Raw genomic sequence first — 12825 nt, 5'->3', positions numbered from 1 at the left:
AAATAAACTTGAATAATTTTAATTAAAATAACAGATTTAAGTAAACAAATTAAATAATTGTGAAGAACTGATTACGAAAGAATTAAGCAATTTGAGAAATATTTTATTTTCTCCCGTCTAGATTTGAAAGACATGAGATATTAAAACTTTCTCTATATAAATTATTTGATTTTGTGTATCGTTATCTGTCGCTCAACATTCTGGATTTTTTTCCAAAACATACATGTGGGTGATTTTATTTAGTAAAAAAACAGCTAATTTTTTAGATCAAACGTTTTACAAAAAAAATTAAAAAAAGCCTTGAGCACGTTATCTATTAAAGTATGGTATTTTTTTTTACAACAAATATATATTCATTTGTGAAATATAATATAATTTTAACCATTTTTTATAGGACATCAAAACACTAGAAACTCGTCCTGTTCATATTTAAGTATTCATTAATGATAAACTAAAATGAAAATCAAATTGTATGAAGTTTAATAAACAATCAATCTATATAACATATTTATAGTTTTTTCGTTCTTCTAAAATACTTTTTACTTGAATATATTTTATTTGATTGAAAAATATTGTGGAATTTGTTTTGTTAATTTATTCTCAATGACTTGTAATTCCCACTTGCTTTTTTTTTAATTTACTTTTTGATGAAGAAGTGAAAGCATTTTAGATTTTGTAAGGCTACGGTGCTATGGGTTGCATAGAGGGCTACAGTGTTACGGCTCAATATTCGAGTTTTCAAAATCCTAACGGTCGATCCGAACCGTTCACCTTGTTCACCATATTAATATGTGTTTGAAGACCAAATTTTACATTTTTTTTAAAATTTTTACTATTTTTTTAGATAGATAAAAAAATCACTTGATCTAAAAAATCATGCACCATTCAGATATTTGATTTTTTATCTATCTAACAAAATAGTAAAAATTTTCCAAAAAATATATAATTTGTCTCTAAACACATATTAATATGGAGAACAAGATAAACGGTTCGGACCGACCTTTAAAATTTTGAAAACTCGAATATTAAGCCATAGCACCGTAGTTCTCTGTGTAACTTATATCACCCTAGCCTTACTCTTTTAGATTGTACAATTTGAGATGAGTCATCCTGTCCGGAAATATATTTGTATCTTCTTTATAAATTCAGAACCAAGACTCAAAATAAAGCAATTAGGCCTTTAATGGGCCTTAAATTCGGCCCGGCCGAGTATTTGCTTGTATTTGAGTCAAGGGAAAGAGGTTACCTATATGAACAATAGGCCACAATTCAAATAATTCAATCTGAATTCAGATGAATAAATTTTCTTGTTGATTTTAAAATATATTTAGATTTGTATAAAAGGAAAGTTTCAACAGAAAACAAGTATTTGCCACGGTGGCCTAAACATGTGATAAAAAAAAGGAAAGAAAAAGATTGAATGGAAGAAAAATAAAAGCAAATACTTGTTTTCTGTTGGGGCGCCTAAGGCAAGATTTGAGGCTGGTAAAAATAAAAGAAAATAAAAAGTTTTGAACATACCATTTTTTTTTTCCCTTTTTGGGGCTGAGGCAAGAGATGAGGCTGGTAAAAATATTTTGCAGGTCGCAAAATTTCAGTTAATTTTATTTTCTACTTTCTAGTAATTAATTGGTAATTATTTTCTGGCACTTGACAGAAAAGCAGCAAGGGTGGGCTGGAAACAGTCTACTTCATATTAATTATTTTATTCTACCAGTAATATCTCTTAATACATGTCATTATGGAATGAAATATGCTTGAAATATTTTATTTTCTAGTGCTTTCTTTCTATTTTTACCCTTTTATGTGGGTGAATATTTGTTGATTGTTGTTGAAAACATTCCATATGTTAAGACTTCATTATGTTCAGTTATCTTTAAAACACAGATTAATCTTATCAGAACTACAGAAATCTCTGAAATCCAAAATCCTATCCAAAATTGAAAACACTGTTACCAATTTACAACATGTCTGACAAAATCAAACCACAATCATTACAATGCATCAGCACACATGCTGTCAAATTATTAAAGCAACTAAACAAAAGTGATAGATTAGAGATTTTAAAAATGAAAATAACAACAGATAGACACAACATTAATTGACATATTCCCTAATTCAATAACAAATATGAACATTGATTCCATCATGTCCCATTAGCATTAGCAATATTACAATCAGTGCTTCTAGGTTTCTAGCACAACCATCTATCGACATTACCCAATTCAATGACCTCCTTGAACCCTTGTAGGATCACCTTCCTTCCTCTCATCCTGTTCTCCTGTGAATATTGTTCCGGTGGGTCCCACGATATCATTTCTTCCTTCCATAAACTCATCTGTGGGTCCCATCAAGACCTTGTTGCTGCCTTCGTCGACGGGTCTCTTGGAAGGACGTCCCTTTCTAGGCGAATAAAGTCTTCTCGCGAGATATTCAGGCTGAGTTTTGTTACATATAGGAGGAAAAAGGAAGAACAAATTATACTATTATATTTTTTTTAAAATTGGGGCAAACCTTAGTCCCTGCACATATATAAATAAAATTAACACTTTTTTATATGTTTTGTCTTCCATGATGTGAATTTTTGTTCGGTATTGGTTTTACCAGTTAAATTGACCTTGTTATATTTCTGTATATAATTCAAAACACAAGTATTGTTTGGGCACTCCCCTTTGGACTATGTGGGAAAACCTATATTATATAGCAGAAATAGAACATGCAAGAAACCCTGTTGCAAATGTATCTTCAAATTAATAGCACCACTTTCTAAATATCTTCTAGATCTCAAGTGTATCAAAAGTATGTTAGAATTAGCCAAGAAAAGGAAAGTAATTCATTACCATTTCTGCAAAATCTTCAAAAGAATAGAAATCTGTGACACTCCATCGCGGTTTTCTTGCTTGTTTTGATACTTCTCCAGTTTGCAGATATCTCTCCACTTCCTTGGCAGAGCGGAAGACAATACCAGATTCTGGATCTGTGTAGTACTGGTAAAAGGAAAAAAAAAATGAATTGCTGTATTGCATAATAAATCAACTTTTTTTTTAAACTTTTGATCATTAGTATCATATATATTTACAAATCTGTAAAATTTAATAGTGATTAACTTTCTTATGCACAGGCAATCGAGTCAGTACATATAACAGACAGTTACAGGTACAAATCACCTGATTTATGTAGAATTTCATGCAATTATAAGTGTGAGAAAGAAGACACAAAATGTTGTCCTAAATAGTCTATTTAACAAAGTTTTCTAAGAGAACAATAAGACGTAAATTTTCAACATACCGGATCTTTTCTTATTCCATTCTTTGATGTAGCATAGGTGTGTCGATATTTAATTTCCTTAATCCATCCATCGGGAAGATTTTCGGGTGAATATGTAACCTCAGCTATTATCTAAAACAAAAACAAATTTACTTCCTCTCACTAAATGTATAATCTAATTAAGAACAGGATTGCATAGAACAAAATCGAAATAATATTAACTGAGGTATAAATTGTGGAACACTTTATAAAAAAAGTTGCCACTAACATTATCTTCACCCGTTGTGTCGCAGTATAATTTTTCGGTTGAAGCAGGATAGAGAGGCTTCCCCTCCTTTAGATAAAACTGCACTTCCTCTTTGGATGAGAATCTGTGCTCTTTTGTAGGATCCACATAAAACTAGACAAAATTGAAGAATTCATGTTTAGCTGATAGAGAAAAGGCGCTATTACAACCAAAAAAATAGCAAAAATAACAGTTGAAGATGTCAATAGGTAAGCTAAGAAAATGCCAAACTAAGGATGAGAACAAGTATAATAGTACATGAACTACTGGTAAAAAAAAAACACGGTACCAATTATCATCCTTATATTCCTTTTGCTTTATTTAATTTTAAAACATGAAGTTCAAGATGTTCTAGCACAATATATTTCATATCCGTAAAATTGGAAGTTCTATATTTGCATGAAGTACCTTATAAATTTTTCCATATTCCCCGGGACCGTGTCTAATCTCAATTATCCAGTCAATAGGAATAGAATCAAACAGGCCCTTACCAAACTGTCCTCCCTGAAGGAAAATAATATTAAGTTAATAGTAATACACATATAATATTTCTTAATATAAACTGTTTAGATTGATAATTACATTGATTTCAACATTTGGTATGATATATACTTGGCACCCATTGTTAGAAAACTTTGCTCTGTCGTCCCTGCCAAGCATAACCAATAAACACAGTATCCAGTGCAAGAACCCTTGGTTCAGAGACATTGCTTCTTGAATACAAATTATTTTAGAAAGGAAACAAAACCTCTTTAGAAGAACCCAATTCATTTGTATGTCGAGGGTGTCTCGGAGTTTCCTGTTCTTGTTCATTTTGGAACAATGTTTTTGATTTAAGAGGAGCATCTTCACATAAGAAAAGGCAATGCCTTAACACCTCATCTTGTGTCTGAAGTGTAATTCCCACACAATTTGGACATGGGTAATACTGCAAAAGTTAAGATTTTCTAATTAATACATGAGAAAATATCCACCTAAATTGATAAAGTTCTATCTATAGAAAAAAAATTGACTTCTAACAAAGTAGTTGTAATAATAGGTGATGCTTAATCTCGAGTTTAAAGTAGAAAATAAACTGTCCATTTTGACCTATGAAATGGACCGATCGATGTCTCTGCAATCTCGAACAGTTTAAATATATGACAAAAAATGGTACAACAAGAATAATAAGAAATCAAACTTGTTTTACCAAAGAAAAGTTAAATGCTATCAATGCACAAATTATTACGAATCGATCCTGCCCTCTCAAGCATGGCTCTGAACAGTGCGATATGCCCGAGATCAGATAGGAAATCACGACTACTTTCAAGCAAAAGTCGTCCAAAAGCCTTTTGTCCAGGTGTCTGCACCATGATAATTCCTCTTGCGGTCTGTTTCAACATGCGAAATCTCTACAAGAAAATGATATTTTTAAAATATTATTTGTGTAATCCAATAAAATAAAATAACATGTTAAAAAGAAAAATTAAAATACTTACGGCACGGGCTTGAATTAGGGCATCTGAGACATACCCAAGATTTGCTACATCTCCTTCCGGTTCGGGCACGTTCTGGCTCAGAATTTCTTCGTTGTTTTGATTTGGAAACACTAAATACATGCCATTGTCGAAGAACCATTGCATATACCCGTCATACCTTGGATAAAAGTGAAACTTAACAAAAAATTTCTACCATTGTTAAATGTGAATATTTTATTTTCAAAAATTTAATCGTACCTGTCCGGAAGATAAGGAATAAGCTGTCCATCTTCAGAAAGTTGTGCTAACAACTGGGGATGTGTGTCGATATGACTCAGCCAGTGGTCACTCCAGTCCACAGAGTGATCATCAAACAACCCGTGCGCTCGTGTGTATTTGCGAATCTCTTCAAGATGGCTGAAGGGTAGAGGAGCCGGCGGAGGAACTGCCTGATATAATCCGAACTGCCGAAAAACCCTCTCGGGAAAGTGAACCTCTACCTCCCAGAAATGGATGCACCACACGCGACATGCAAAGTACGCCTGGTCTCTTATCCCGGCCCCATGTAAATTATTTACATAAGATATGTACGGCCTCCAATTGACAACATCGGACCTCAAACGCTCAAACTGATTCCGAATTTGCTCAATACCTACGTTGTAAACATATGACAATTACATATTGAATCAATACATATTTATATGGAAAAACATAATAATTATTATTAAAATGTACCTCTCGCAGGGTTACCCTCCCACTGATGCGGAATAGTCCACGTTGCTCCATAAGCCAGTCTCTCATCTATGATATTGTTGCCAAAGTGTACATCGTGTGGTACGGGCCGGGCTATAGCAAACCGGGTCCAAGACCACATCTGAAGCAGCAGTAATGGACCATTAATTGATCCCACTTTATACCTGCATGCCCGTGACAACTGGCGATACAGGCAAGCGAGCACAGCGCCTCCCCAGTTGTAGTGGTTCTCACCTCGAGGTCCCAAATATTCCAAGAATGGTAAGTACATTAACGAGACGGAACTTGAATTCGAATCCGGAAACATTATAGACCCGAACAAGTACATTGCATATGCTCGTGTGTGCCGATCTATTATATCCCGGTTATCCACTAGTGCCAAATTCGTATCATTAAATTTTTTTTTCAACCATATCAGACGCATATAGTTTTTTGAGATTGATACCTTTTCATTGGGTTCACCCTTATTCTCCACCTTTTTATGATAAAATTCATCATCATCCCATTCATAACCATCATACACTTCGTGTCCTAGACAATCTAAGATCAATTGTGAATATTCATCATCGGTACATCCACAGATAGCCTTCCCTGTAAACATAGATGTTAAACAAAATTATACTAGTACAAAATTTCAATTAATAACAAAAGTATAAATTAGCAACAAAAAATATTTTACCAGTAACAGATAAGCCCCACAAACAGCTAACATCTTCCAATGTCACTGTGCACTCCCCCACCGGAAGATGAAAAGTATTTGTCTCGGGCCTCCACCTCTCAACGAGTGCAGTGATCAACCCTTTATCTATCAGACAGTGATGGACATGAACCATCTGATACAAGCCTAAATTTTTTAAACCTTCTTTCATCTTAGGCTGGTACCTAACTGCCATTTTGCAACTACCAGTACGCAGTTCAAAATCAGGCTGGAACGATAATTGACATGCAAAATTTTTTTTACAAAAATTAGATTTAGAATTCAAAAATTTAATAAGTAAATTTAAATTCAAACCGATATTAAATAAATACCTTCGTAGTCGCCGCATATAATTTATGTTGCTTTTGGGGCAACTGCAATAAAGATTGTTCACCTTCCATTTTCCACTACAATATAAATAAATTCATACAAAAAAAATATTAACATGCAATTCCAATTCAATATTGACATGCAAATATTGAATTAAATATTAACATTCATTCTATTATTTTTCATTATTCTACAATTACATTGGAAAAATCTAAATTACACTAAAAAAATAAATGATTGCAACAATTACTAAATGCTTGTACACTAAATAATTCTACAATTAATAGTTACAATATATAAACTTAAATTACGCTAGAAAAATAAATATAAATTAATACAATTACTACAAAAATAATTTATACTACAATTAAATTACAACATAAACTACATGCAAACTACATACAAATAAATTACAACATAAACTATTTAGTTAAACTACAATTATTACATAAACTACATGCAAATAAATTACTATATACAAATAAATTACAACATAAACTATTTAATACAATTATTTATACTACATGCAAATAAATATAAATTAATACAATTATTTATACTACATGCAAACTACATACAAATAAATTACAACATAAACTATTTAGTTAAACTACAATTATTACATAAACTACATGCAAATAAATTACTATATAAATCATTTTTTATACTACAATTCCTACATAAACATTTATTTATACTACAATTAGTCCATAAGCCATTTATACTACTAAAAAAATACACATAAATCATTTATACTACAAAAAGAAAAAATTACACAAAAACTATTTATTTATACTACCATTATTACATATATCATTTATGCTACTAAACCATTTATTCTAACTATTTATTTATAATTTCGGATTATTAATCAAAAATAATAGAATTAAACTACATACCTAACGAAACTTGTAGATCTGAAGCTCTTCTTGTTCTCCTTTCAAAAATACACAAACCTATATAATTAGAATTAAAATTAAACTAATAATTAGAGAGTAAATTTTTTTTTTTGAGGCAGCCACGGAGAGAGAAGAGAGACAGGGGGGGAGGAAAAATGGTGAAGGGGGGAATGGGGAACGCAACACAGAGAGGGGGTCAGTTTAATAAATCTCAAGACCGAATGGTCTACTCGGTCTGGCTTTTTCAGGATCTTCTGTGGCGCCTGCAGGGAAAACGTGAAAAAAAGGTTGAGACCGAGTGCTCGATTCGGTCTGGAGAAAAGGATAAACTGGAGACCGAATAGAGCACTCGGTCCTTCTGGTTTTTCAAAAAAACAAAGTAATCATGCTGGTTCCGGAAGAATTTATTCATTCATTATGGTTTATAAAAAAATTTCAAAAGAATGAGTGTTACAAACGAGGGAAATAAATCATCTGTTATTCTGTGGAGATAACAGGGTCCTGTTATTGCAATCCCAACCGTTCCAATTTTTTAATGCACGAATCTTAACCAATCTCAACAGTTGGAATCGGAATAACAGGTTCCTGTTATTCCTTTATATTAGGAGGGAGGAGGGGAAGTGTGATAAGACCGTGGCGTAACGTGTAACCTTTGCATTCCAAATTAATACCGATTGAGACGTGGTTACATGTGTCTTTCATCACTGAAGAGCGCGAATATTTAGAAAACCGTAAGACTGTCCGATTCTCACTGCATAACATGCGATACAGGTGACTGGAGAGGCAAGTAAAGAAATCAGCTATTTTTCATGGATACGGGTAGGGCTGGCAAAAAAATTCGATGTTCGTGATTCCATTCGGGTTTGATTCAGGTTTGATTCGAGTTTAATTCGATTCGAAATGGGTTCGAATTGAAACGAACCAAATCAGGTTCGGTTCGGAATTAATTCAAACCAAACCCAAACCTAGTCTTGTTCGATCGAAATGGGTTCGATCATTTTTATGGTTCGAATAATCGAATCTCATAATAACATCGGCCGTCCATTTACCTGATGAAATTAAAATCCAAGATAAAGAGTCATAATTTAACTTAGCCGACACTCCCTCGCTCTCAAATCTCAATAACCTAGTTCTCTCTCCACCTCTCTCTAACTCACTCTCCCTCTAGCTCTAAAATCTAGCCGACGCTCTCGGCGACTGGCTGTCTCTCTGGCTGTCACTCCTCTCTCCGGGCTAGATGACTGTCTCTCCTCTCTCTTCGGTCGTCTCTCATAGTTTATACCAGGAAAGCCGTCTCTGGTGTATTTTTTCATAAATAATTTTTCAACTTAAAAACACTCATTTCATAGTTCATACCGGTAAAAGGAAGTCATGTGAATTGTCCCGCGAGAAAAAATTAATGTATAAACTACCGGTATAACTAGGATTGCTAAAAAATAATTTAGTTCGTGGTTCGATTCGAAAAATGTGTAGTTCGCAATTAATTCGATTCGAAATGGGTTCGGTTCGAAACGAATCAAACCAGGTTCGGTTCGAAATTAATTCAAACCAAACTCAAACCTAAGGTAAGTTCGGTTCGGTTCGGTTCGTTGCCACCCCTAGATACGGGTACATGTATTGTATTGGATACGACATGCATACAATGATATGTCAATTTCAAAAATCAAAGATACAGCATATATATTTTTTTATTATTTTTATAATATTATTAAAAAATTAATAATATAATTATAATATTAAAATTCTGTTTTATTGTACAAAATAAATGTGGGAGTTGTAACGAGGGGAAACTTTATTGAGTTTCAAATTTCAATGTATATGTAGTCACGTAGAATCTTCAATTGATGTAGCCTTGTGCAGACTTGCCTTCAATTAACGTCAGAGAAGCCTTGTAGCTAGTGTTGGAATTAGGGCTGGCAAAAAAATTCGAGGTTCGTGATTCGATTCGGATTTGATTCGAGTTTAATTCGATTCGAAATGGGTTCGAATTGAAACGAAACCAAACCAGGTTCGGTTCGGAATTAATTCAAACCAAATTCAAACCTAGACTGGTTCGATCGAAATAGGTTTGTGATTTTTTTGTGGTTCGAATCTCATAAAATCACCGGCCATCCATTTACCTGATGAAATTAAAATTCAAGATAGAAAGTCATAATTTAACTTAACTGACACTCCCTCGCTCTCAAATCTCAATAACCTAGTTCTCTCTCCACCTCTCCCTAACTCACTCTCCCTCTAGCTCTAAAATCTAGCCGACGCTCTCGACAACTGGCTGTCTCTCCGGCTGTCACTCCTCTCTCCGGCCTAGATGACTGTCTCTCCTCTTTCTTCGGTTGTCTCTCATAGTTCATACCAGGAAAGCCGTCTTTGATGTATTTTTTCATGAACAATTTTTCAACTTAAAAACACTCATTTCATAGTTCATAGCGGTAAAAGGAAGCCATGTGAATTTTGTTCCGCGAGAAAAAATTAATGTATAAACTACCGGTATAATTAGGGCTGCTAAAAAATAATTTAGTTCGTGATTTGATTCGAAAAATGTGTAGTTCGCAATTAATTCGATTCGAAATGGGTTCGGTTCGAAACGAATCAAACCAGGTTCGGTTCGAAATTAATTCAAACCAAACTCAAACCTAGAATAAGTTCGGTTCGATTCGATTCGTTGCCACCCCTAGTTGGAATTTTGATATAACTATTATGCATTAAGTAAATACAAATTTTTTGCATCCGATATTTCTGATTTTCTTCATGTAATTAGTAGAGGCTTTGGGCGACTAAAATAATAAGGGTTCAGTTCTGTTTTTTTTGGAGAAGCAGTCCGTAGGAATATATTAGCATTCTTGGTACGTTTGGATCGAGCAAGAATTAGTGCAAGAATAGTAATTTTTGGGTTAGTGGCTGAAAATAGTGCTAACTCGAATGGTTGAAAATAGTGCTAGCCCGAATGGTTTGAGAATAGCGCTAACTTTGGACTATTCGGATTAGTAAAATGTTGTTTGAATTGTATGTTTAGAATAGCGATGAAGAGAATAAATAAAATAGTGATTAACTTAATATAATATTTAAACTAATATTATATTACATTTAATATCTAAACTAATATGTTATTTCATTTAATATTTAGACAAATATTATATTACATTTAAACTAATATTTTTAATACTAATCAAATATTTTATTTAATACTAATTCTACCGATCTAATTTTTTCGAATTATTAGAATCGGTAGGAATTCTATTGATTCTATTAATAAAAAGAAAGAGACAAATAGAAAGAGTATATCAGTTTTTAAATTAGTAAAAAGAATGATAGAAATTCTATTGATTCTAATAATTCAAAAAAAAAAATAGATCGGTAGAATTCCTACCGATTTGAACTAGTTTTTTATTTTTATTTTAAATTGTTTTCTAGTAAATATAAAAAAATATTTTAATAAAATAGATAATATCTTTAAATGTAATAGAAAATTTCCATCTATTTTTATAAAAAACTTTTACATTTTAATAGAGATGTAATAAAAGAATTTCATCTATTTATGTATCAGATTTAAAAGAAAAAAAACTAAGTTAGGATTGGTAGAAATTCTACAATCGATCCAAACTTTTGAATTATTAGGATCAATAAAACTTCTACTAATATTTCTACCAATAAAAAAAATATAATACATTATTTCTATTTCTCTCTTTCTTTTTATTAATTATATAAAAAAAAAATTCCCATACATCACGCTTCTTATTAGCTTTTAATGATGAATAGTCCTTGAAGTCTTGAATTTTATTCGTTTGTACTTTTCCAAATCTATCCAAAAACTTTCATTAATCACATGTTATTTAACGAATCTATCCTAATTATTGCCTTTCTACTTTTGCAAATCTATCCTAATTAAATCTTCCATTAATTACTTGTCCTTAATTACGAAGTTTTGCTTGATTTACAACAAACAATTTAGAAAAGCAAAGTCAAAGATTATCCGCATTCATTGGTAAATGCATTTTTTTTTTCTATAACTATTAGTTGCATAGTGTTATAAAGAATACATATGTGATCAACATGCACAAGAGATATAATTAGCTAGTATATTCACATCAAGTTTATAAGCATAATCAATTTGAAAACAAAATTAACATAACAGTTTCACACTGAAATAAATGATAAAAAACAAATAAAACATAAAAAAATTTAGCATAACAGTTTCACACTTATATAGATATTGGTACTGGAAGTTCATAAGCCGAGGCCGGATTTTGAACAATGGGGTTCAATTTATACAAAGGAAAAAGTATGGGGGTTATTTTTAGAAAATAGGTATCAATATTACTTAAAATCCAACGCATTAATATGATTTTTTTTTTTTAAATGATGAGGCTGGGTTGACGCGGTTTCTTTCTTAATTAGTGGATCCATCACTCAATCAGTCTATTTAAAGTAATTGGTAGCATTTGTAATTCTTTCTGATTTCCTTTCCTATCGGATAACTTAAAAAGATTTGCAATTAATCGAGCATTCAGTTTTCTCCAAAACGTGTAATGTTGCTTTCCCAATTTTGTATCGAGATAAATGTATCCCAAGGCGCCCAATTTTGTTGTTTCCAAACAGATGCCATTAAATTCACCACAAATTTTCAAAGAAGTGAGGATTGGTGCGAGGATACGATCGAAGCCAATTTCTCTACACCAAACCCCGGCATATCAAAATAAGATAGGTGAAGGGTGTGTAACAATGTAAAGCCATTGGAAAATCGGAGAACATTGATAATGCATGCAATCATATAGATACACACATTCTAGTGCAAGGCAAGAGATGAGGCTGTCGGAAAGGAACATACCATTATTTTCCCTTTTGAATTGGGGCTGAGGTAAAAATTTGCTTGTTGATATTAAAATATATTTAGATTTGCATAAAAGGAAAGTTTCAACAGAAAACAAGTATTTGCCACGGTGGCCTAAACATGTGATAATAAAAAAGGAAAGAAAAAGATTGAATGGAAACAAATAAAAGTAAACCAATTTGCACACAACTAAGAATAAAGGGAACTGAACTTGCGCGCTGCACGAGATTCTGGGAAAAGTCGGGCACTCGATGAACTCCTGACCGGAGGTATAGACGCAAAGGAAGAACAAATCCACATTAATATCA

The 12825-nt window shown here is 32.5% G+C and overlaps 1 long non-coding RNA gene across 1 annotated transcript; it reads right to left on the bottom strand.

Moving 5' to 3' along the window:
- Positions 1-2872: 2872 nt before the first annotated feature.
- Positions 2873-4043, bottom strand: LOC144553921 (uncharacterized). Its single transcript, XR_013511467.1, has 4 exons — positions 3962-4043; positions 3536-3667; positions 3289-3399; positions 2873-2987 (listed from the first exon to the last, which is right to left on the bottom strand). It is a non-coding gene; the product is annotated as an uncharacterized LOC144553921 (long non-coding RNA).
- Between the last annotated feature and the right edge of the window lie 8782 nt (positions 4044-12825).

Source organism: Carex rostrata, chromosome 5 (assembly GCF_964058835.1).
Source record: "Carex rostrata chromosome 5, lpCarRost1.2, whole genome shotgun sequence".
Classification (NCBI taxonomy): Eukaryota; Viridiplantae; Streptophyta; class Magnoliopsida; order Poales; family Cyperaceae; genus Carex; species Carex rostrata.
Note: the sequence above shows the minus strand (reverse complement) of the source record. Positions and strands in the feature narration are given on the sequence as shown.